Source organism: Athene noctua, chromosome 1, assembly GCF_965140245.1.
Source record: "Athene noctua chromosome 1, bAthNoc1.hap1.1, whole genome shotgun sequence".
Classification (NCBI taxonomy): domain Eukaryota; kingdom Metazoa; phylum Chordata; class Aves; order Strigiformes; family Strigidae; genus Athene; species Athene noctua.
The window spans coordinates 17,981,092-18,004,352 of NC_134037.1; positions in this window are offsets into that span (position 1 = coordinate 17,981,092).

The following is a 23,261-nucleotide window of genomic DNA, read 5'->3' on the forward strand; positions in this document are numbered from 1 at the left end:
GGTGGAAAGTCCACAGCTTTTGGTGCCTACCTCTCCTGTGCCAAAAGCTGACAATACCTCTGGGATTTAGAAATATTTGGGGAAAGCATGGCAAAACATTTTAATATTCCACTCACTGACTGCTGCAGTAGCATGCAGTATTACTACAGCAACTTGACAAAAAATAAGTGTCACACAGTATTCTTTAATGTTCAGTTAGATTATCTTAAAGTGTGAAGAGCTAGAACAATTTTAGGATGCATCAAATACTTTTATCCGAAAAAGCTCAGCAAACACAACACTGAAAACTTCCCATTTGACTTATTTGCTAAAGAATGCTATCATCATGCATTTGTTGTAGTGGAACTCCACCATTCAGCTGGGTGTTCCAGCGCTACCTTGAGGGAGAACAAAGTTAAATAGGTTGTTGGTGGAATTATGAGTTTAAGACTTGGAGATTAATTTAACCCAGGTCTCCAGCCTTGCTAGCTCATTTGAGCAGTCACGATCTCCGGCAGCCATGGCGCAATGCCCAGAGCCACCATGGCCAAGACTCGCAGACTGAAAGGGTTCAGCTCATTAAGAATTCTCATTTCTTGTCTGAGCTCCTTCAAGGGTATGTCATTTCATTTTAATGAATTCATTGCACATGATACCATGGTGTTTTTATGAATATGGATTTATCTTCTGATTACTGTAGCAGCTAGAGAAAGTAAGACAGAGAAAAAAGAAACTTTTAAAGGTGCCACCATGCAGTTCTACACCTCCTGCCAAGGTCAGTTCTTGCTTTTCTTCAGCTATTTCACAACGGTTTGTTTACTCACTGTTGATGCTCTTTTCAATTAAAGTATTTCACTGCTCAAATAGTTTTCAAGGCACGGTTTATTAATGATCACATTATGGAGGAGGCATAAGGACAACAGGGGGATCTTTGACTTCTACATGAGACACTAAAAGAAGGAAGGAAAGAAGGTGGGAACATGTTCAGGCCTTCAGCTATGGGCACCCAGTGTAAACACCATGATACCTTCTGTCCATTGACCATGTAATGGTCTGGCAGTCCTGCATCTAAAATGGTCTGAATGGCTCATTGTCTCAATACTTCACTGCCCTACCAACTGTGGTGGCTCAGCCAGGCTCTCAGAGAACTTGAATGTGGCACTTGATTTTTCTGAGTAGCAAGGGAAATGCTACAAAAGCACATGTGATGCTGGCACTCGGACACAAGAATTATACCCTCTGCCTTTGTATTTGGACACAAATTATACTAGGAAGCTTTCAATATGGTCAGAAGCCATTTCTGGCTTGAAGTTTCTGTGGGATCTCGAGGAAGAGCTGCCCACCTGGTACTTCCCACTATTCTTTGTGCAACTAAGGAAAAGGCAGAACAGTTTAGCTACTTAACAAACAAATAAACAAACAGCTGAAGCTTGGACTATTGCATAAATTGATGGTATTTTACTAAACCATAAGCCTCCCTTTTGTCAGAGCACCAGCATTATGGATCCTCCTTATATTTGCACTAGACAAATACCTAAAATACCTCAGCAATTATTTCATGTTGGCACAATAATAGCTTAACTAGAATGGATCTTCTTATACATGAGAATACAGCGAATGATTGTCTTACTAAGAAAAGCCTAACCCTTAAGAGGGCTCGTGTTCTTCTTCTAATGACTCACTTTCAGAGAGGTAGATAGGCAGGAAGGATGATTCATCATGGGACACCTACTGTACACTATTCTGGAATATATTTTTCTTCATCTCTCTCCCACTCTACCTATCAGAAAGGGATAAATAAGACCATAAGGGTTTGGGGATTCAAAAAGAAGGGGAAATTGGCTAGAAGTCAATGCTGGCAATGCGGTGTCTTTACAATTGAGTAAAGAAGTGGTGACGGCAGCAGAGTAATGTATTGGCCTCACAGGTCAGATTGGCCTTAGCAGATATAACCAATAAATTGTCAGAATGCAATTTTCAGTCTAAAGTTCAGCCATGTTCTTCAGCTTTGCCTCCAAGCTTTTGTCTTTGCAAACTGCAACTTCTATTTCTAGCCCTGTTTCCCCAAAGACCCCAGGAGTGAAATATCAAGGAAAACAAGAGCAACAGATAAAAGCAACACAATTCAGTCACAGGCTCAGTGTGGCAAAAGGAAAATTACATCGTCACAGTGTCATGCTTTTCTGAAACCTACCTTTGAAAAGAGGTCAAGAAAACCAACTCAATAATATACTCCGGTGTCACAGAAAATTTGTTGAAGGTTCAGCCATGCATTAATTTTTCATTCCAGCAAGTTGTGTTCAAGTCCAAAAGGTCACACATGAAAGTTAATTTTAGGGTGTCATCCGCATGCCCAGGCCACAGATGCTCAACTCATTTTCAGCAATGGCTAGAAAAGGAAAAATTAATCTTGTAAAGGCCCAGGGCATTAGTAAAGATGAGTGGTGAAGCCTGTGCAGGGATTATGCAGCTGAAGTTGAATTGAATGTGCACTTAGAAACATTAAGTGGTGATTTAACAGGATTTATAACCCTACATAGCAAGTGAGAACAGTGAATAATCTCTACACCTGCAATTGCAAGTGCTGAAGATGGCAGAATAGGATTCATGGGCTGGAACTTGAACAGAAAGCTGCATTAACAGAGGGCATTTGTAAAAATGTCATGGGATCATTTATGACCACATTTACTGAGAGTTTAGTTCTCTAGCTCATCAGAAATGCACAGGCTGCAGCAAAACATTCTACCCTATTAATGTTCAATGTCTGTGCTGGAAGATTTGCCTGTTGAAAAACTGCTACAGCCTACAACGCTGGGTTCACTTCTGTCCTCTGAACTCAGGCCCGTCACAGATACGTATCCTATGGCAACTAACCTGCAGTGACAGATAGAGGTTGATAGAAGCCAAGGGAGAATATTATATATAAAATATAAATGTAACTGTCTGCTGGAAGTCTGCGTGTCCTCAGTTTGGTGTAGCAATTTAACTCAATCTGGATCCCTGGCTATTGCAGGTGGCTTTAAATTAGCAGGAGTCTGTAGGAACAAATTTTCTTAGAAATTTTGTTGCTGTTCCATTGCTTCACTTAGAGGCCTTTCTATCCAGGGGTGTAATAATAATGCTAACAACATAATGGCCTTGTGTCATTTGAGTAAAAGAAGCCATCTGAAATTTAAATCCTCTTTAGATGGGTAACTAATCAATTTAGGGTTCTTAAAGAACAAAGTCCCTGAAGAGTGGAGCTGGCTGGCAAATACAAACAGTAGCTGAAAATTGTTCACACAGAAAAGTTAGGCATCACTGAACAACTGCAGAAGTTACAGCTCTGTAGCTTACTTTACTGAACATGTTCTTCCAGTTCTGGTGGGGCCACTGAGGGTATGGACCAAATCCCCACCCTCAACCGGAGTATTCCAGAAACAAGGTTAATAAGACAGCACATTTTCATGCTTATGTATCTACAATACTCTGGGGTAGGTTTTCAAAGGAGCATTTGTTTGGTGAACATAGAAAGTCTGGTTTCACCTGCTCAGTAGTGGCTGCAACGAGGACATAAATATCTGCAAGAAACGTATCTGTAGCTTCTGAACTGCAACAGATTTACCAGGCAACTCCAGCTGCTCATTCTGGGATCATTTACAGCCAGACACGTGCTTGGCAGGAAATAGGTACACACAGCACAAGACAGACTTTACTTCTGTTACTCGTCCATGAGAGATGTCTACACAAGCTCTGTCCCAGCACCAATTTCCAAGTTCAGTACTTATGACTGGAACACTCATAAAGGGCAGTGCTTTAAGAACAGCTGCCATAATTCAGGTTTTTAAGCTGCATTCAGGCTCTAAATTCACACAGACAGCTTCTATACCAATAAATCAAGCAACTTAGGCAGATCCTGGAAATCAATAGTCTGTACTCTCAAACTGTTAAAAGAGCCCTGGCATGGTTGCAGCCTATGCAAACACTGTAACATTCACCAAAAGCCTTCCCAAGCAAAAAGCAGTTGTTAGCAAGACCAGAGGCTGCTCCTAGTAGGCAGTCTGGATACGCCCTTCTTATTTTGGAGGCTGAATTTCAAGTGTGTGTGTGCTAGTTGATCTCAATGCCTGAATACAGTTTAATACATACTTAATCTCCTAGTGGGAGTCTATAATACATACTTCTGAAAATTTCATCCTTCATCTAACTATCAGGAGTGGAAATCCAGAGCATCACTGAGATATTTAGCGCCTGTGAGAGACTACCAGAACAACAGTGAGCACTGCGCACTGATTCAGCCAGATGGGATCCTGAAAGGTGGTGTTTAGCACAACTCTACCAATTGAGCTAGGGCTTTCTAACCGCAGAATTAACAAGAGTCTCCAGCAGCCAAAGGCTCAGAGCCTTGGACTGGTGCTAGGCCTGCAGATGCCCCAGCCTTAATGAATGCTTTCATCCATCTCTGACTGCCTAGAAATGGGAGGCTCCTCCTTTTTACTCATAACTGGTGAGTCTGGTGGCCCACCTGAGAGCCAAGGCAGGTAACGATGAGAGCACCGGAGCAGGCGCATCCTGCTACCACACACCCACCTGTCACCAGGAAAGGAAACCCAAATACATCATCCTCAGTGACAGCTCTGGGTCTCAGCAGTACAGAAATGAGACTCGCTGATGAGGGATAGCCCCCTCAGCAGACTGAGGCCTGACAAGCAAAACAATGCAGGCTTTCCAGCAACCCTCTCCAAGCCACAGGGCTCCTTGCCAGGAAAGATATAGCAGAGCATAGAGCATGTCTGTGTCGAAACCTGCCCTGGGCTCTCGTTCAGGTTCTTGGCTCTGGGAACTGGCTTGTACTTCTCTGCACTGGACCAGGTGTGTTTGTCCCCTTGCCCACCATGCAACCTATCCTGTGCTGCAAAGGAGCTGCTGTGCTTCATCCCCATCTGCCCAGCAACAGCCTTTGTGCTTTTGGGAGATTATGCCATCCAGAAATATTCGCTGTTTGCACTGCCCATGGGTGGATTCAATGGATTTGGGCCAGACACACATGTGGTTTTTGGGCTTCATACCCATAGAAGACTGCAAATAAAAAGAATGAAGCTGTCATGAGCAGAGAAGGTTGTAAAAGCTGTTTTGTTGTCCTGCGTTCCCCTGAAAGATGAAAGTGAGATGCTGGCAATTTCCAATCAGTTGTGGAAGTAGGTTTGATCACAAAACTTTGTATTTGTGACATTTCTGTAAATGTCATTCTACTAAGGTATATACTCTGCGATCGAGTAAGGCTCTTTCCTTCTGATAGCTGAAGTGTTAATTATTAATCCTCAGAACACAATTACTGGAACTCTGCTCCCAGAGGCAACAGAGGTTTGGCTTACAGTGGTACCCTCCAACAATACAAATCCTTACACTTCTTTCTTTTCTTTAACAACAATCACATTTTATGAAAGATGCAAGTGTGGCTGCACGTGTGTGTGTACACGTGTGTATAATTTGTAGGATTTAATTAACTGTGGGTCCACAGGCTATGTAAAAACCTCTCACTGTACCAGAATAAACAGTCATTTTTGAGGACTGGCTCCACGCTATCTTTGTTCTGTATCTGCCTTAGGATAACAAGCTCTTAACACTGATAGGAACTACTTGTCTCCCCTGTAAAAAATAACTTGTGCACTGCAAGGTATTTCATCTTGCCATGAATTCCTGACCTAACTTCCCTGTGCTCTGTCTACAGTCACCTGTTAATATTAGGTCCCCTTTTTTAAAGGAAGAGCTCCCTAATTCTGTTCCACAGCAGCAGATTATCTTCAGCATTATTTTGTTCTCACTTAACACTGGCTTTCTTTCTAGAGACTGTATTCATGCACAACTGGAAGATGCTTGTGATGACACCCGGCAGACTTCTGAAACAAGGCAGCTTTCAAGTGGAATAGAGTATTTTTGGTTTATTGTGTTAGAATAGCAAAGTGAAACATGCACACAAGTTCATTCCAGCAGCATTCCTCATGTGTCTGAGGTCTCCAGCAGGATTGCAATCATCTCAGCAGCATGTAGCTGAGCTCATATCACTCTGTCTGTTTGCCTTGGCTGCCCATCATTAAAAGCCTATATCTGACCACAGGTCTTCCATCATCTCTCTGAGATAACTCTGTTCAGCTGTTGACAGCGCTTGATATTTCATTCGTGCCCACTGGGAATAACATCTAGCTCTTATTTCTCAGTCCCAGAAATGACATTAATCTTCCTGTCCTAAAAGATCGCAGCACTGAAATCAGTAAGGAGATGTTCATGCTTTTCATAAAATTATATTTCCCATAACCTTCTCAGTTGTATTTTAAGTTTGGGCTGCACTCGTCTCCTTGGAAGTCCTCTCCTCAGGATGGCGATGAAGCCCATTTCAGGCTGTCAGCTAAGATTTAACATAGTGATAAAGGTGATGTCCTTATGCAAGCTGACAGTCCCACACAAGGCAGTATTTTCATACACTGCCTGTTCTCTGGTGAATCTCAAACCCCTTCACAGCAAGAAATAATATAATGGGGATAGGGATCTGGAGGGTAAGGCAGAGCAACATACAGAAAGGTCCTGGCCAAGGTGAAAGGAACTTATTCCAGATGTTGATCTACACATGGCTTCAGATTAAACAGGGAAGGTGGGAACATTTTCTTCCACCACTTCTTTCCCAAGTCTCACAGCAGGGTCAACACAGAGCACAAAAATAAACTGTGGCAGGTGTGAGGTTAATTCAATTTGCCGTCAGTTGCAGTCATTCAGAAGTTGCTGAACATCCCATCCAGGTGTCCTTATGATGACTTCCAGGGCACAAGTGGGACTGTCTCCAGTTGTCCCAGTTTAATCTGCTGGCATATATGAGCCAACGCTGCCATTTTGCTGTGCTGTACCTGATGCAACAGCTTGGACATAAAGGACACAACACTAATTGCAAACAATGATCTTATACAGAGAGGTGGGCACACACCACTACGTGTTCTGAACCGGTATCAGCACAAGATGTCAGAAAGCAGCAGATGCAGGACTGTATGTTACAGAAAGTAACTGAAGGGTTGTGATGGTAAGAGTTGCTGGAAATACAAAGATGTGAGATTTTAGTGAGTTCTTGTCAAAAAAAGCCAGTCTTATTTGCAGATGGAAAACTACCATCCAAACTTAAAAAAATCTTGCTGGGATGAACCTTGTAGTTGAATTTGTGGTCTTACTGAGGTTTAATACCCAGGTGAAACAGTGGTTGTCAATCATCTTAATCCCTGCTATGGAGAGACAAGGATATTCTTAGGAAATATTTTAAGCAAACCCTTGATCTGTTGGTATCCCTGAAGCTACTCACATGCTTTGATCCATGGCCTTGATCTGCAAAGACAGATGGGACTTGCTTTGTTCAATAAAGAAATACCCCAACTATTTTAGATACTCCCCTGCCCAGCTAGCCTTGCAAATGCTTATCTTTCAGTGTAGAATCTGATTTTTTTTTTTGAAACATTGTTCCAAGCCTTTGTCTTGGGTCTCTATCTCCATCCATTCTCATTTTCAGAAGAGATTTCTGCCCTTTGGAGCTGACACTCCTTTGACTCTTGACAACAGGCCACACAGGCAGTCTGAAAATTGCAGTGTTGTGTGAAGGTATCAGCAAGCCCTGAAAAAACTTGCTGTGGTACTGAAGTCTGCCCAAACCCAGCCATGTGGAATTGATGTGGGCTGCTCTGTGTTGCTCCTTCAAAACACAATACCATGCATTCTCCAGTCTAAGTCTTCAGCTGGTACAGCTGGCAGTACTTCACTGACCCCAGCAGATGTGCTGCCCTTCACTCACACAGGCTATGCCTGCAAGCAGCCTTTGGCTTTCTCTTGTGGCTGTATTTAACCAATTTGTCAATCCACCCCCAGGTCCTCCTGCTCAGAAGAGTCCTGCCACTCCACTGGGGAGGTGGCATGGGATGTCCCTCACAAAGTGCCAATGATGCAAACCCCATCCAGCACTGGGCTGGTCCCTGGGCATTGCCGTCATCTGAACAAGAGACCTCTGGTAGTTCCTGGAGATCTGGGGACCACATTCTGCTGTGCACTATCCAGAGCTCAGGGCCCACCCAAACAAGTTGAGAGGCTTGGTTAGTGTCCTGTGTGGTGCCCAATTAAATCGATGCTGGGTGTAACAGCAGAAAGAGAGAGGAGAGAGAGTAGGAAACACTGGAGGAACGGGCATTTCCATAGGTTAGTTCTCCACAAAGAATCAGGGCCTCATTGTAAGAGACATAAAAATAAATGTCAGATGGTCCTTTATTGGTTAATCAAGCTTGGCTTTGCTGTGGTGCCATCTCCTTGAAATAGCACTTTTTCCATTCTAAAACCAAGGAAAAAGCTGCAGAGTATCTGACTTCTGAACAAGCAATACTGAAAGCAATTTAATCTTATTTCTGTGGACATGCTTCCTCCATTATTTCAGCACAGCTGTGTAATCCCTGAGTAATTAAAATGGCTCCTTAAAGCTGCCACTGTCTTCTGCCTTCTGATCCGTGTCAGTGTTGATCTGTTCAGCTGTGTAGGAATTAAGAGTGCCTGATATAGCTAAGTCTCCTCAGCTTTTATCCAGACAGTCTCTTCAGCATCAGCATTAGCTGAAGAGAAGGACAAATTCTGCTTTTACTATAATCTCAGATTAACTGTTGCTTTAAATTCAGTTTTAGTTTATTTACACCAGTCTGATCAGTATCAGCATTATACAGCAGCAAAGCATTTCAGGAGGACATGAAGAAGTTTTTTAATATATCAAAGAGCAGAGGTAGTAGATTAAGAAAACCACTAATAATTGGGGTGAATATGAAATTGCCAGTCACTCAAAGCAGCTGAGACCTTTGGAACTTTAAAAATCCACAACATTTTCAACAAGAAAAAACTGAGTACAGAAGCGCAGCAAGTGAGGAAATTAAGAACTCTGAATGAAAGCCACAGAAGATCATCAGAGGTCAAATAAAATGGTTTTGGACCATTTGCATTCAGTGGGGTATTCACTGCTCTGCAGATAGACAAGCTGCACTAATATGTGTCTGCTGTGATAATACTGGGATCAAGGGAGACCTTGAACAGGGCAGTTTTGGGGAGATGTGAGTTAGGACCATGTGCAGAAGAGAAAATTAAACACAAACACAGATGCTTGATTAGGAGGAAGCACACAAAAAACACCAGGGCAGAAAAAAGGACAAATAGAACCAATGGGGATGAATGGGCAATGTGTCAGGACTTTGTGAAACCAAATGGCAGCAATAAAAACTCCCTCTGCCACTCCCCTCTGCTTGGGCTAAGCTCTCAGGAGATACCGGTGCCATCCTATCCCTATATAACCATGTTAGAGACGTCTCTATACAGAGCACCATGTTTGGTCCTGGGTACAGGAGGCAAACCAGAGAAAAACATCAGCAATGGACTGAAGAACACCTGCAGAGCAGTGAGCATAGAAATGAGCTACTGGGCTGACAAAGTATGCTAGAAAAAAAGGCAAAATGCAAGTATATGTAGGATATATACATGCAGGCCAGAAAGATGATTATATAGGGTGATGTTGAGGTAACTGAAGTGCTAAGGCTTGGACAACCGGCCCAAGCCAGAGCTGACCTATAGATGAATCCTGTATATTTCATAACTGAAAACCATTGTGCTAGTAGGTATTGTACTAAGTTATAACAATGCAATTATGCTGATGTAAAAAGCGCTAAAGCATTGAAATACTGAAGCCTGAACAACAGGCCCCACGCCGAAGCTGCTAACTTAGTCTGTAATCATTAGCAAAGTATGTAAACTCACTAGTGAAAGATGCAGTTTAGACAGAATATAATCAGTAGGGAGGATGAAATGCTGAGAGAATGTATCCAACTCCCCTTGTTTAGCTTTGTTCAAGGCTGAGAACCCACATATTTGGCCTTGTTAGAAACTCCCTTGGTCTCCCCCCAACTGAGCCCCGGCCAGGCTTTGGGTGGAATCCAACAGGAGGATGAAACCAGAAATTTTCCGCTCAAAACAAAGGTGCCAGCTATTCTGGCTGGTCGATCTCTGGTATATAAGGCTGGACCCACTCAAAGCGACTTTGGCAGCCTCACCTACAGGTGGACGCACGGCGTAGGATTTCCCCCTTGCCGGGACAGGCTCTGCAAACCCTCGCTGTAACCGGGGCTGCCCAGCCACTGCGGGGCTGGGTGATGGTAACGTGTGCAAGTGGTGATGGATCTGTCTTAATCACTGTTCTCTCTCTCTCATGTAGTGATGATTTGATGCATAACTCTGTATTTTTCTATTTGTTGCTTTAGGTGCACTATTCTGCCTTTTCTTACTGCATGTTTTCTGTATTAGTCTGCTACATTATTTAGTTATCACCAGTAAAATACACCTACTCTTTTCACTCTGGTGTCTGAGTTTAATTGGTATCCTTAATCAGCAAAAGAATAATTAAATTATTTTTAATTTTCTTTTTAAAGAAAACTGAGGCAAAATTTCAGGCCATGTTCCTGGCAGGATGATCTGCTCTGCTGAGCAACGCAGCCAAGAGAAGGGCCTCTTGCTAGCAGCACACAGAATAAAGCTTGATGCAGTGTCTGAGTTAGGAGCATAGCGGCTTCAAAGCAACTCAGAGATGTCTCAAAAAGGGCAAGCAGCCAGTCCTCCCAAATCAGAGATACCTTCTATACCTTCTCCCAGTTTTATCTGCTAGTTCTTAATGGAGACCAGGAGGATCAGACCAGCAGTATGTCACATCAGTATCTCTAGTGTCAGAAGGAGTGATGTGGGACCCCACAGCATGGCTGAAGTGTTCTGCAGGAGAAGCATCCCAAAAGCTCCTGGCCACGTCTTGCATGCAGACCACTGACCCCACCTCCTTGCAGGCATCCCCAGAGAGCCTCATCACTTCAGCAGTCATATCTGGGCTTGCAGGTTACAGTGGGGCACTCTAAAACAAGTCTGCACAGGTAGGAGAGCTGGGCCACGGGACTTTCCTACATTTCTCCTAGTGTCACACTCCATGATTTCTCATCATGCTGGTTTTTTTACACATCGTGAGACATGGAGACAGTTCTTGTCGAGCCCTTTGTGGCCATCCTGAAGTGAAAAGATGAGGCAGTGATGTTAGCACACAGACTTGCAGCAGCAGTGTCTGATGACTAGCCTCTATTCACAAAGACATGAGCTTGTCTTGGTAGGTTTCTTTCAGATGTCTCAGATCCATCTCTCTCTTGCATTATTAATTGCAGCATCCACAACCACATTAAGCCTGATTTTCAGCTCCTTTCAGTAGGTTATTCTCAACCCCTGTCCCTTGGAAATAAATTCCTGGCCTGTTAACCCTCTCACTGCTTGTGAGATACAGCAGCTACCCCAGAGGCAGTGGCACTTCCTTTAGGCACATGCGGTTTTCCACCCCGGGAAAGCATGGGATATGCACCTCGATGTCCCTGATACCCAGGAGATGCTCCAAAGAGCAAGCAAGTAGTGACCACTCCTCTGAGACACCAAATTCTAAGCTTTCCTACTGGGTTTCCTCACACACATCCACCACTGGGTACCATGGCCATGCAACAGACTGGCTAAGGGACGCAGGATCAGGGCATCTGCATGCTCATGAGAGCTCTTGTGCACAGCATTGACTCTGGAGAGTAGAGACACTCATGCCATGCTCCAAATAGGCTTGGTGTCAGTGCTGGGTTACTCCTGCATTACTCCCAGGTGCCCTAGCTAAGAAGATGCCATCAGTCCTGGGCTTTTCTTGTTCTTCTGGACCCTCTGGATCCACCATCCTTCACTTGTGTAGCAGAAGAGGCTAGATATGACAAAGGTCATATATATGAAAATCTTCCTTTCCCTTTTTTCCCTTAAGGGAAAAAAAAAGAAAGAAAGCACATTTATATAACATTTAAATAAGACAAAATAATCGAGACCTTTCCCATCACACAAAACAACGCACATCTCACCATGGACGGGCTGCTCTGTCCGCAGGATACACAGTGGAATGGGTGGGGGGACAGCAGAGCGAGTGACATGTCCGCAGATAGAAGGAGAAGGATACCAGGGGATCCTGAAAGGCCAGTGACTGTCTGCTTGTGCCCAGAGATCCTGTTGGAGGGACAACACATCTACAAACTCCCACAGCGGCACCCCTTGGTGCCCTTGACCACAGCACAAGCTCCAGTGTGCCCTTGTATTCACACTGGCTCTGGGAAGAAGGACATGCACTGAGCACCAGTAAACCAGTGCTTGCGTTGGGTTGTGCCTCTAACCTTGTCTGCACCAGAGGGAATGAGACAGAAAAACGCAATTAACACAAGCTCTAAGCATGGATGCTTTCAGCTCTGGTGGCCCCTGATTCAATTGCTGGCATCCACCCAGGCAGCGGCTGTCACCTACCTTCCCCTCCAGTGAGGTAGGAGAGATTTGTGTGAGGCATCAGGAGTAGTGATTTTCCTTGACAAAGGGCTTTGTATCAGAGATAGGGAGGGGTGCTCTGTTCTCAGGTCTTGCTTTCTAGGGCACACATCTGCATTCAGTTTGCTTTCCAGACCTCCGCCTGGTAAACTCCCTTTTCAAGCCCTTAGCATCCTTACACACCCCTTTTTTCTTACCCTTGATCTTCCAGGGCTTCTCCTTCTAAATGAAAGGCCAGAGAAGCTGCACACATACTGTTTTCTCTCTTGAGCTAAGTGTTTAATAGCTTTCCTCTCAGAGAAAACACTTTTCTCTTTCTTGACTCCTCCTCTGTTTTTCCAGCAGTTGCATTACCCCTTGTTAAATACGACTCACTGCTAACTTGAGACCACTAGCTTCCCCTCCCTTGCCCCCTGCCCAGAAATTCCTTACATAAATCATGGGGATTGACAAACAAAAAAAACCCAAACAAAACAAAAACTCAAATGTGTACAGATTTATTGATGCTTTTGTTTTCTCAATGCACAGACAAATTAATATCATGGGGATTAGATCCCTTTGCTCAGCTCTCTTGAGCACAGTGCAATATGACAAGAAAATCCCTGTTCTGTGCTGAAAAAAAGGACTGGATAAACTCTGCTATTGTACAATCACAAGATCCTGAAGAAAGAGGATTATTAAAGTAGAACACAGTGTGAAATATAATCAATACCAACCACAATCTAAGATGACACTGAGTTGCAGAGGGATAGCATCTCCTCTGTATATGGTATGGGATAGGTAAGCCAATGAAGGTCTGATGCAAACCTTTTGAGTGTAGAACAATTATGAGGGTTTTCCTGGACTCGAGATTTTCACAATGTCCATTTCACAAAAAGGGAGAGAGAAAGCTGAAGAAGCCCTGTAATCAGCTGAGTCTTCTCAAATCAACTCAAAGCAGAGTCTTGGTCAGGCTGACAGGGTTTTATTGCTAGTTGGAATCACTGAGAGTTACCAAAAATATTTGTAACCAGTACCCTCCATAAAAATCACAGTTGTAAAGAGCATCTGAACTACTCCGCGGACAGCAGTAGGGAGGCCAAAATACTTTGATGTTTCTCTGACGTGTGTGCAAAGATAAAGCAGGACAGGAGCTTTAAAACTGTTTCTCAGGAATCTAAAAATGTCACTAAGACAGAGGTCTGTCCCCTGGATAGCTGCATACCTTCAGCCTCCTCTACACACATTTTCTGAGTAACCTAAGGACCTTTGGTAGCTTTTTCAAATTAGGAAGTCCATGAGAATTGTGTACAAATAATGTCTGCAATCCAAACCTTTATTTTTTTCTCCCAACCTTTTTCCTTTTGTGAACAAATGCTATAGATGTTTTTGCAAATGGAAAGTCAAGTTATACAATGAAAGTCCTCCTATACAAGCTTGTAGAAAGCCCTTAAACCAACTGCAGTCCTCTGTGATCCTCTGAACCCAGGGACTAACAAAGTGATTAACATGAATCCAAGTGGAAGATTATCAGTGGACCATTAATGTGTGTGAAGATGGTCTGAGAGTACTGGAAAAGATTTTAAACTTGTTGAGGACTCTTCATCTACCTCTTATCCTCTGGAACAAACAGATCCAGGATCAGGTATTTCAGATGATTCATCTCAGCTAATTTCAGACTAAAAAGTCCCTTCTTTGGCCTAAAATGATCATCTAGGCTCCTTCTGCAACAGTGGAGAGAAAATCAGGCAATATGATCAACTTCCTGAGACAATTCTCTTACTATAAGGTGAATTACTCTCAGGTTGTTCCTGTATTTCTCAATGTACATCTAATTTTCAGGGGAGTCATGCCACAGTGACAAAGGCTAGGACACCTTGTTTTACCTCTGCAGAGCTGTGAGGGAACCAGGGTTGTGTGCTGAACAACACAGACAGGCACCCAGGCAATGCAAACCAGGCCAGGACTCAGTGCAGAGGAAAGCAATGTGACCATGCTGCCTGGGAGATGCTCTGAACACATCTCTTCTGTCTCTTGTACTGTGATGACCAAACAGAAGACAGCTCTCAATTAAGTCCCTCTTCTTTCTTTAGATCAGAGGTTCACATCCAAGGCCCATTGAAGTCACCAGCGAGCCCCAGGTACTTTGGTCTCAGCTGTTAAGAACCTGGCTCTTGGGATGTGGCATGTCTGCCACAACCTACATCTGTGGTTGCCCCCAACTCTGAAAGTCAGGCCCTAAATGCATGTCCACTGGCTGACAGACAGGAGGCAAAGGAAAGGTGCCCTACTGGGTAGTACTCTCATGTGAGAATGAGCTTCATCAGCAACCCATGCAATCATGCCTGTTGGGTCAAGGCCTCCTCTCAGTGCTCATATTGCCACAGAGGAGCTGAGAGGTTGCACCAAAAGGTGATTCCCAAGAGCTGTGCTCATCTTGAATTTCCAGACTTCCATCTCATCACTTTGTTTTGCTTCTCAAAGCATTACAGAAACTTCCCAAGTCATTCATACACTTGATCCTCAAAGATTTTCTCAGAGAATTAACCCAGCACAGCAATTTCCACCTTGAAAATGCTTTAATCCTTTAAACACCTTCAAAGCCATTTAATCATAATGATCCTGGGAGATAGGTGAGTAGAAATCTCAATTTAATTGCAAAGAAACTGAGCCCAAGAAGGGTCTCAGGTGCTGTGCCAGACCTGAACACCCTGATACCCCATACATCAGCCTTCCTATGGGCCTGGAGACCCAGCCCATGCACATGGCCAGCTGAGCAGGCTTACCCTTGTGTTTGGGCACCCAGACAGGAATTGCCTCCTTTGCTTACCTAAAATACCACTGATGTGGACACAAGGCATAATCCCAGAGGCTTTTTCCCTGGTTCTGCTAGTGTAAATCCTGCTCCAATTAAGTGTTAGCACCAGGACCAGCCAGCTGGTGAGATACCACCCAGGAACTGAGGGATCCAAGTTCAACCCCGTTGCATTTAACTAAATGGCAGGTCCACCCACACACACCAAAGTGGAATTTCGCTGGAGGTAAAAATCAAGCTGTGCCTCTCTCCCCACCCCCGAAGTTTTACATGACAGTTCAGCGTATGGAAGTTATTATGGGATGCCTATGCATCACGGTCTCTGGTCTGGACCACCACTATTCTTCTCCTACACATATACAACACACCCATGCACATGCAGAAAAGCTGCTGAGTCCTTATATAATCTGATGTGTCAACAAAGTAAGGATCCTGCCAACTCTCCCACGTCTGGGGACTTTAAGTGGTTTCAGCTAGTCCCAGACAGAGCGTTTCAAACATGTGAAAAGTTTCCCTTCAAGTCTACCCAAACCCAGCCTATGCAAATCCATACCAATTCTTACTTTGTAAGTGAGAAAACAACTTCAGCTGTTGTTAAACAAGTACTTGAGAAAGTACAGGCTGGCAGTGCTGCCTTCTGCTAGACCCTCATCCTCCCATTGCTGTGCAGCGCATCCGAGAAACTGTGTCTGTACCTCAGTAATCACGTGGCATCCCTCTGTTGAGTATCTAAGCACTTCTTCTGAGAGACTGAGGATTACATGAGCCAACTAGAGCAGATAGGCCACCACCACTAGCATCTCTGAGTGACATCCCTGTGGTACAACACCAATGAAAGTCAAGGGCAGAGGTTGTTTATCATTTTTGATGCAAAAAGTTGTGGCCAGATGAGGGGGGAAAAAAAAAATGTATGTAAGTTAGTTTCATTTTGTCTTCTCAGCTCTATGTGAAGCAAAAGCTTTGCAGGAAGGTTGGAGTCCCTTGGGACTTCTGACACCTTTTGTTAGGTATGTCCTAAAGTCTAATGCTGGTAAGTGCTGTATACCAGCACCAACTGACTCAGCTGCAACTACCATTGTGTTTACCATGTTGCAGAGCAGACAAGTAGATTTGCCATGAAGTCTTGCCAGAATAGGAGAATGTGAGTGTACAGCAGGAGACCTTCTTCCTAGGAGACAAGTGTCTTTTTATGTTCAGTTATGGAATACCCTAACATTTAATTGTGTAGTGATGCAAAGTGATGCAAAATTACCTTTGTACTAAAGCTAAAGTTTTAATAAGTACACCTCTGTAAGACACAGAGAAGGACAGACACCCTTTGACCCCTCAGTAGCCACCCAGCCCAAGACATGGAAGACCTAGATTCAAATCAACAAGGTAAAGAAAGCAAAGAAATATTGGTCCATGGAGATCCCCAATCACTGGGCTGCACCTTATCTCAAGCAGAAATCCTGCTCTAGACTCTACAAGTTTACATCAAGGTTTGCACAGTTCTGCAAAGTGGTTGTATTATGACCAGATGGAAAAATTCCCATTGAACACTTGGGCCTCTTGAAAAAAAAAAAAAATCTATGTTGAGCAAAGAGCCCCATCCATCATGCTCCTCCATGTACTAGTGTCACAACCCAGACTCGAAGCCCGGACAGTTGCAATAGTTCTGTGATCCGCTTGGCTTAAATTAAGGTGAAACAACACCAAACAACCAGTTAAAATGTTTTAATTGCAGTAGAAAATAATTTAAACTTGGAAAAGGATAACAAGCAATGTGGTCTCTTACAAATTTATAAAAAAGAAAAGAAAGGAAAGACAAGAAAAAGAAAGGTGAGAAAGAGAGTCAAAGAAATCTGATCACCACCCCTGGATCCAGTCTTGTTTCGGGTCAGGTAATCTTGAGTGGTGGGTGCACACAGAGCAAAGTTTCTGTCCCCTTTTAAGTTCATTTTATCAGCTGGTTAGCATACTAGATGAGGAGGGTCAACTCATTTCTGTGAGAGACCAGTAAAAAGGTGGAGCATGGGTTCCAATTGAGTCAGTGGTTGTACTCACCCTGCCCACCTTTGGTTTTTCCTCTTTTCCCATAGATTTTTGCTGACTTCATGCTTTTTATTGGTCATCCCAGAGGTGATCACCTTTTATCAGTTCTTGATGCCACTTCAATGGTGAAGTCATTAGCAAGACAAGCATGGTGTCTGACTTGCACAATAAAGTCACAAAGTATCGGGCTTAGCAGTACTTGTGCTTGAGGGGAAACACCTGGTTTCACTCAGTCCAGTTTGCCCCTTTGAGGCTTATCTACGGAGTTTGTCAATGCAACTGCAAGGGAGTGAGTGGCGGGTGCATCCTTTGATACACTCCCGCTTCCTTGGGTGACATTCCTTACACTAACCCAAAGGCCACAGCTGGTCCTTGAGGTTTTCTGTGTCAATGAATGCTTGAGGCATTACTTCCTTCAGTTCCTTAAAACTAGTCCTAGGTACTTGGAAAGGTGCAAGCTCTCCTGGCAATGGTAAAGCTCTCTCCACCTGTGGTGCACCTGGAGGAGCACCTCCTTACAGGATGGCCTCTGTGCTACCTCCAGCTGAGCAAGGGATGTCTCTGACTGGTCTACAATTAACCCCTTCCCACCTGTGGAGGCTCCCTGACCCCCTCTGTCCCGGGTCTGTGCCATCTTAGGAGCCTGAGGCAGGTGAATGACTCAAGTCAAGCAGAGACTTCAGACAGGTTAACAGAAAAACCATGACTCCTGACTTACTTTAACATTGAAAAAAGTCTGTGTGCTAGCAAGATAATGAAGCTATTAATGAAGCGAAACACCGTGCAGAGGCAGAAACCCCATATGTGGATATGATTCATACATTTGAAAGGTCTAGAGAGTATAATTTCAGTAGGATAAGCACAGCTTCCGCATTCAGACTAAAGGGACTAGCGTCGCTTCCCAAAATGTAAGAAAAAATTTCATGTTTTTGTTGAGTGATTTTGCAGCCCACTGAACACATGCTCCAGGGTTCCTGCACAGAGGCAAAAATACACTCTGTGTATACACCATCTTTATGAACCTCCCTCTCCCACCCTCCACACCCTGCACTTTAAAGTTTGCTACAGAGCTAATGGTTTCAAAAATCATTCTACAAAGATAAATCACAGTGTGTGCAGCCTTACCACTGGCTTGTGCGGCCAATTACCATTCCAGAAAGTGCTAAATTATTTCCTGGGAAAGAATGAATGCTCCTCTTTCATGTTTACATTTCAATATGTGAATATTTATTTTCTCATGTCAATAATTACTCTAATGTTTCAGAACACTTCATTTAAAACTGGCTTTCATTCACAGAGAGCCATTTTTGAATGAAAATGAGGCAATCAATGTTTTTAAAGGACCCTATTTTTCAAGTGAAAATAAGCACAATCTCATAATTTCTCAAAATACAGGCTAATTTTCAAGAAGCATTAAGGAAATATCAATGCCATTGTAAGCATGTAATATAATTTTCTAAGCTTCTATTTCATACAATATTTTCAAGACTAATTAATGATCTAGATACTCAAAATACTTAACTTGAATCTAACAAGAAGGAGATTTAAATTCAGGCTCTTGCCAGTGTCTTTACCAGTGCAGCATCTTTATCATTCTCCTTTCACTTTACCTGAGCTGTGCTGGCATTGCAAGACCTAGGAGGGAGGATAAAACTCTTTAACGTTTTATGCTTGAAATCTTCAAAAACAACCTTGCTGACTGCAGAAAAGTAAGATTTACTTCTGTTAAAAAATATGCTGTATCATTCATGGGCTAACCTTCACAGCCCAGCTCTCTTTTTGAATCTGGTGTGACGTGCAGATGGAGTCAGGCAGTCACTTTCAGATGAAATGGATACAGATTTGTCCCTCTGTATGACTTGGTGACCGATGGGAGCATTCAGAAACTATCAACATGAGGTACTGGCCAGCAGACCTGAACTATCAAGAGCAATGACTTACCCTGTAACCCCTGAGTAGTGAATCAACATGAACACAGGTGGAAGGAGCACAGCAGCATAGCGGTTCTGGTTTGTTGTGCCACAGGACAGTCTGCAACACAATGTGCTTCCCCTCTCACCCTCAGCTGGTGTCACTGCTCCAGATGATAGCTGATGGCACAGAAACTCTCCATGAGTCAAATGGCAATAAGGAATCAAAATATGGCTTGTGACAGCAGATCCTGGTAGGACTGTGGCCTTACTCACATGCTCACTCACAGGGTTAGGTTTTGCAATGTCACAGCAGCCACAGGAGGCAAACATGGAGAAGACAGAACATAAGGGTAAAGATCTAAATTATACCCTCAGGAATTATATTACCTGTTGGTTTCATTTGAAATTCAGTCAGCAGAATACAGCAAGAGAATAGGGGGATGCTCTGCTACAGGGCTTCCTCCTTGGAGGGAGGGAAAAAAGCAGAAGACTGGCAAGAGACCTAGTTTGTGTTGTGATTGCAGTTTGGTACCCGGCTAGGAATCTGGTCTTATGCTGAAAACTGCATAGAAGCCATTTGCTATGTATTTAATGAAAATAAAAAACAAGCTTCATGATGAGAGTGGAGTTTTGGCTTAATCACTCCTCACTGGATGAGCCCAAGTGTTTTAATGTACTGTGGTACTTGGACATGAGCACTGAGATGACTAAATATTTTGTGCTTTCTTGGCACCTTATTACAAAGCTTGCAACCAAGGAGGACTTAAAGTAATTCTAGTCAATATTTTTGTGCTTTCCTCCTACCCATTTGTCAAAATTTAAAGGAAGGCTCCCTCACTTGTGAAGGTGCGGTGGAATATGTTACTCATCACATATAAAAGACAGCTTGTAATGCAAGATAATTCCAGAGGTACTGCTGGAAATGCTGGAGTCCTTGTAATAAAGTACGTACCCACAGTAATGCACACCTCTGCACTCAGCAGGCTTCCGCAAACCAGATTACCTTTGAATGGCAGCAAAAATTAAAGCAAAAATAAATTGGTACCACATCTGTGCTCTCCTCCACTCAGACAGTTTGCCCATTTGTTCAGGGGTAATGCAACTATTTGTGCACCAGAATTGATTGAAATAATGCCTCTGTGCACTGAGAGGTAATCTACCAAAGGGCTGGTAGGATGCTAATGTCTTAATTTTAAATTTTCACATAAATTCAGTAGGACAATTACTGAGAACATACTAAGGGGATATCATGGTTTGAGCCCAGAAGGCAACTGAGCACCATGCAGTTGCTCACTCATCCCTTCCCCTCAGGAATGGGAAGGAGGAAAGATATCAAAATGCTCAGGAATAGAGATAAGGATAGGGAGGGATGATTCACACTTTACAGTCGAAAAACAAACTTTAAGGCACCAGTGCACTCCCCACTTCCACCTCCTTTCTTCCAGTGACCTCGGTGTTTGCACAGGTGTCCTCCTCGCAATTAATCCTCACAACTCCATCTTCTCCTCCCAGGTTCCTCTTCTTAAATATGTTATCACAGAGGCACAGCCACCATCACTAATTGACTCGGCCTTGGCAGAGAGACAGGTCCAACTTGGAGCTTCTCACAGGGCACCACCACTGTAGCCTCCTCCCCACTACCAAAAATCCCACACACACAAACCCAGTACAGTGGACTAAGTTGGCAGCTGCTGTTAGCGTTAGCAAAAAGGAAAAAAGAATACCAACAATGGAAAACAGGAGAAAGAGAAGAGAAGCCACCAGTGTCCTGCTCAAGGCAACTATTGTCATGGTGCCATGATCCACAGACATCAGTTCTGGACGCTGCTGGTCCACCCCAATAATTCAGATTTGTCCTTGATCAGAAGTGAACTCAGAAAGGCATCTCAAATAACTCAGCATATGGGATGGGGTTCACACTGACATCATGCTCGTACTCTGACTTCATGATAGTGGCAAAAGGGCAGAGGGTACCAAATCCAGCACACGTTCTCCTTGTGTAAACATCAGCTTGTCACTGTTTGAATAACTTTGAACCAGCACAGCATGTGTGCGCTGGATCAGCACTTTGCATCACAGGGCACAGTGTTCTCAGTGCACTGTGAGGAGCCTTTCAGACAGACTGACTTACTGTGGCTTCTCTCCCAGCAATGCTATCAACACTGTTGTATGGACAGGCTTAAATCACAATAAAATTGAAAGTGTGGACATCAATTACAGCAGTTGCTGACAGACAAATAAAGAACATAATCTCATGATCTGAAAGTCCACTCAGCAGAGGCACAGCCAGTATTAAATACTCTTTGCTCAAGAAGTTCCCATTTGTATTAGAAGATTTGGGTGAAATTCAGTTTTCCTAAAGTCAGCAGGAACCTTGCCAAGGTTGTCAGTGAGGCCTTAATTTTGCAGTCTGGCTTTGGAAATCTTGTTCCCTTTGTTAATGCTGGCATTTTGGCTGCAGAAAAGAGTCACTTTGGCTCTAGGCAGCCAATTTCTTTTTCTTGCAGCTGCTGCTTAGCAAATGCGCATCAGCCCTTTTCTTGATCACACAGTCCCATTATAAATTGAGAAAAATTGATGAGCAGGACAAGTAAAACTGCTGCTCCCAGAAGATTTCAACTCCAGCCCAATGACAGCTAATTATTCTCACTCCACCACCACCCCCTACTTATACACTTTATAAAGAAGAGATGCATCGTGCTAGGGATACTGTATGCCACCAGTCCACCAAACACAGAAGAGCTCTGCTCTTATGTACTCTGATTTTCTAATTAGGTTTCTTTATTCACCATTCATTCAATAGGATTTAAGAATTAGACAAGGTAAGCAATATCAAGGAGATGGATGAAATAAATTTTTCGTTCCTCGGGGGTCTATCATAACACACACACACATATATATATATGTACCCAGCATATCATATCTGGGCACAACATGCTCAGATACTCAAAAATGTATCAGTGGGATTTTGTTTGGTTTCTTTTGATCAAATATTCACTGCTATAAACATGGTTATAACCCAGACTTCTTGACTTCAGCTCCAAGCTACCCAAAACAAATGACCTTTCTGCATCCTCACCAGTGCTTTGGTTTCTATATTGATTAAAGAGCATTTACCCAGAAAACATATTCTAATTTCATTTGTGTACTTTGTGGTTTAAACTCTGTTCAAACAAATTCACTAGATCAGCTGGATCTGCATAGCTGCTAGCATGAAACCAATGCTCTGGCAGGAACAGCACTGGCACTCTCTGAGTGCAGACTTGCTTGCTGGTGATCCCTCAGCAAGATCAAAGTCATGGGACAAACTGTGCTTCCAATAATCAGCCATTAGTTGAGGGGAAACTGTTGTATTTCACAGTGATTTCATTATGTCTGACTTGCCTTTCATCCTTAAAACCCGAGCTTGCACTTACGGAGTTGGCACTAGGGGACACTGAGGCTGTCTCCATTAGCAAACAGTGCAAACGCAGAAGGAGCAGATTCACATTCTGGGTGTTTTCTTCATCCCAGCTTTATTCATGTCCTGAGGACTGGACACCCACCAGCAACAGGAGCACACACTCCTGGTTCAGTCCATGTGAAAGGAGTATGGCCGGTGTAATCCAATGCAATTCTTTGATGGCAACCGAGTCTCTGGACATGGAGACGAGCAGAAGATTCACTCAGAAGTGTACTTCTATGCTGAACTAATATGCTGATGTAGGTGCATTAATGATCTTTAGTCAATCTAAGTTTCAATTCCAGGATTCACATCTGCTCCATGACCTTCATTAAATCATTGAGTCTTTTTGTCTCAGTACCCCATCTGTAACAGATGATTAGAGTGCTTCTTTGAGGATATATTTACTAGTGCTTCCAAGAGTCAGATCAATGTTGTGATGATGAGGGCTCAGAAGAAGAAAGATGATTCAGCCTCGCATTGATACAAAGGTTAACACACAATTTTGCTATTATACCTAGTTCTTCAGCCCTGCCAGTCTGACTATGAAAAACATTAAAGATGGAGCACCTTTTGTATTTTTCAAATGTTGATCATGATTTCTGAATCCAAAAAATATAGCATGCTGGTCGAAGCTGCCAGTCTTCTGAAGCACTTCTGAAAACTTCAGAAGCATTTTGAAGAGCCCTGTGCAACTACTGAT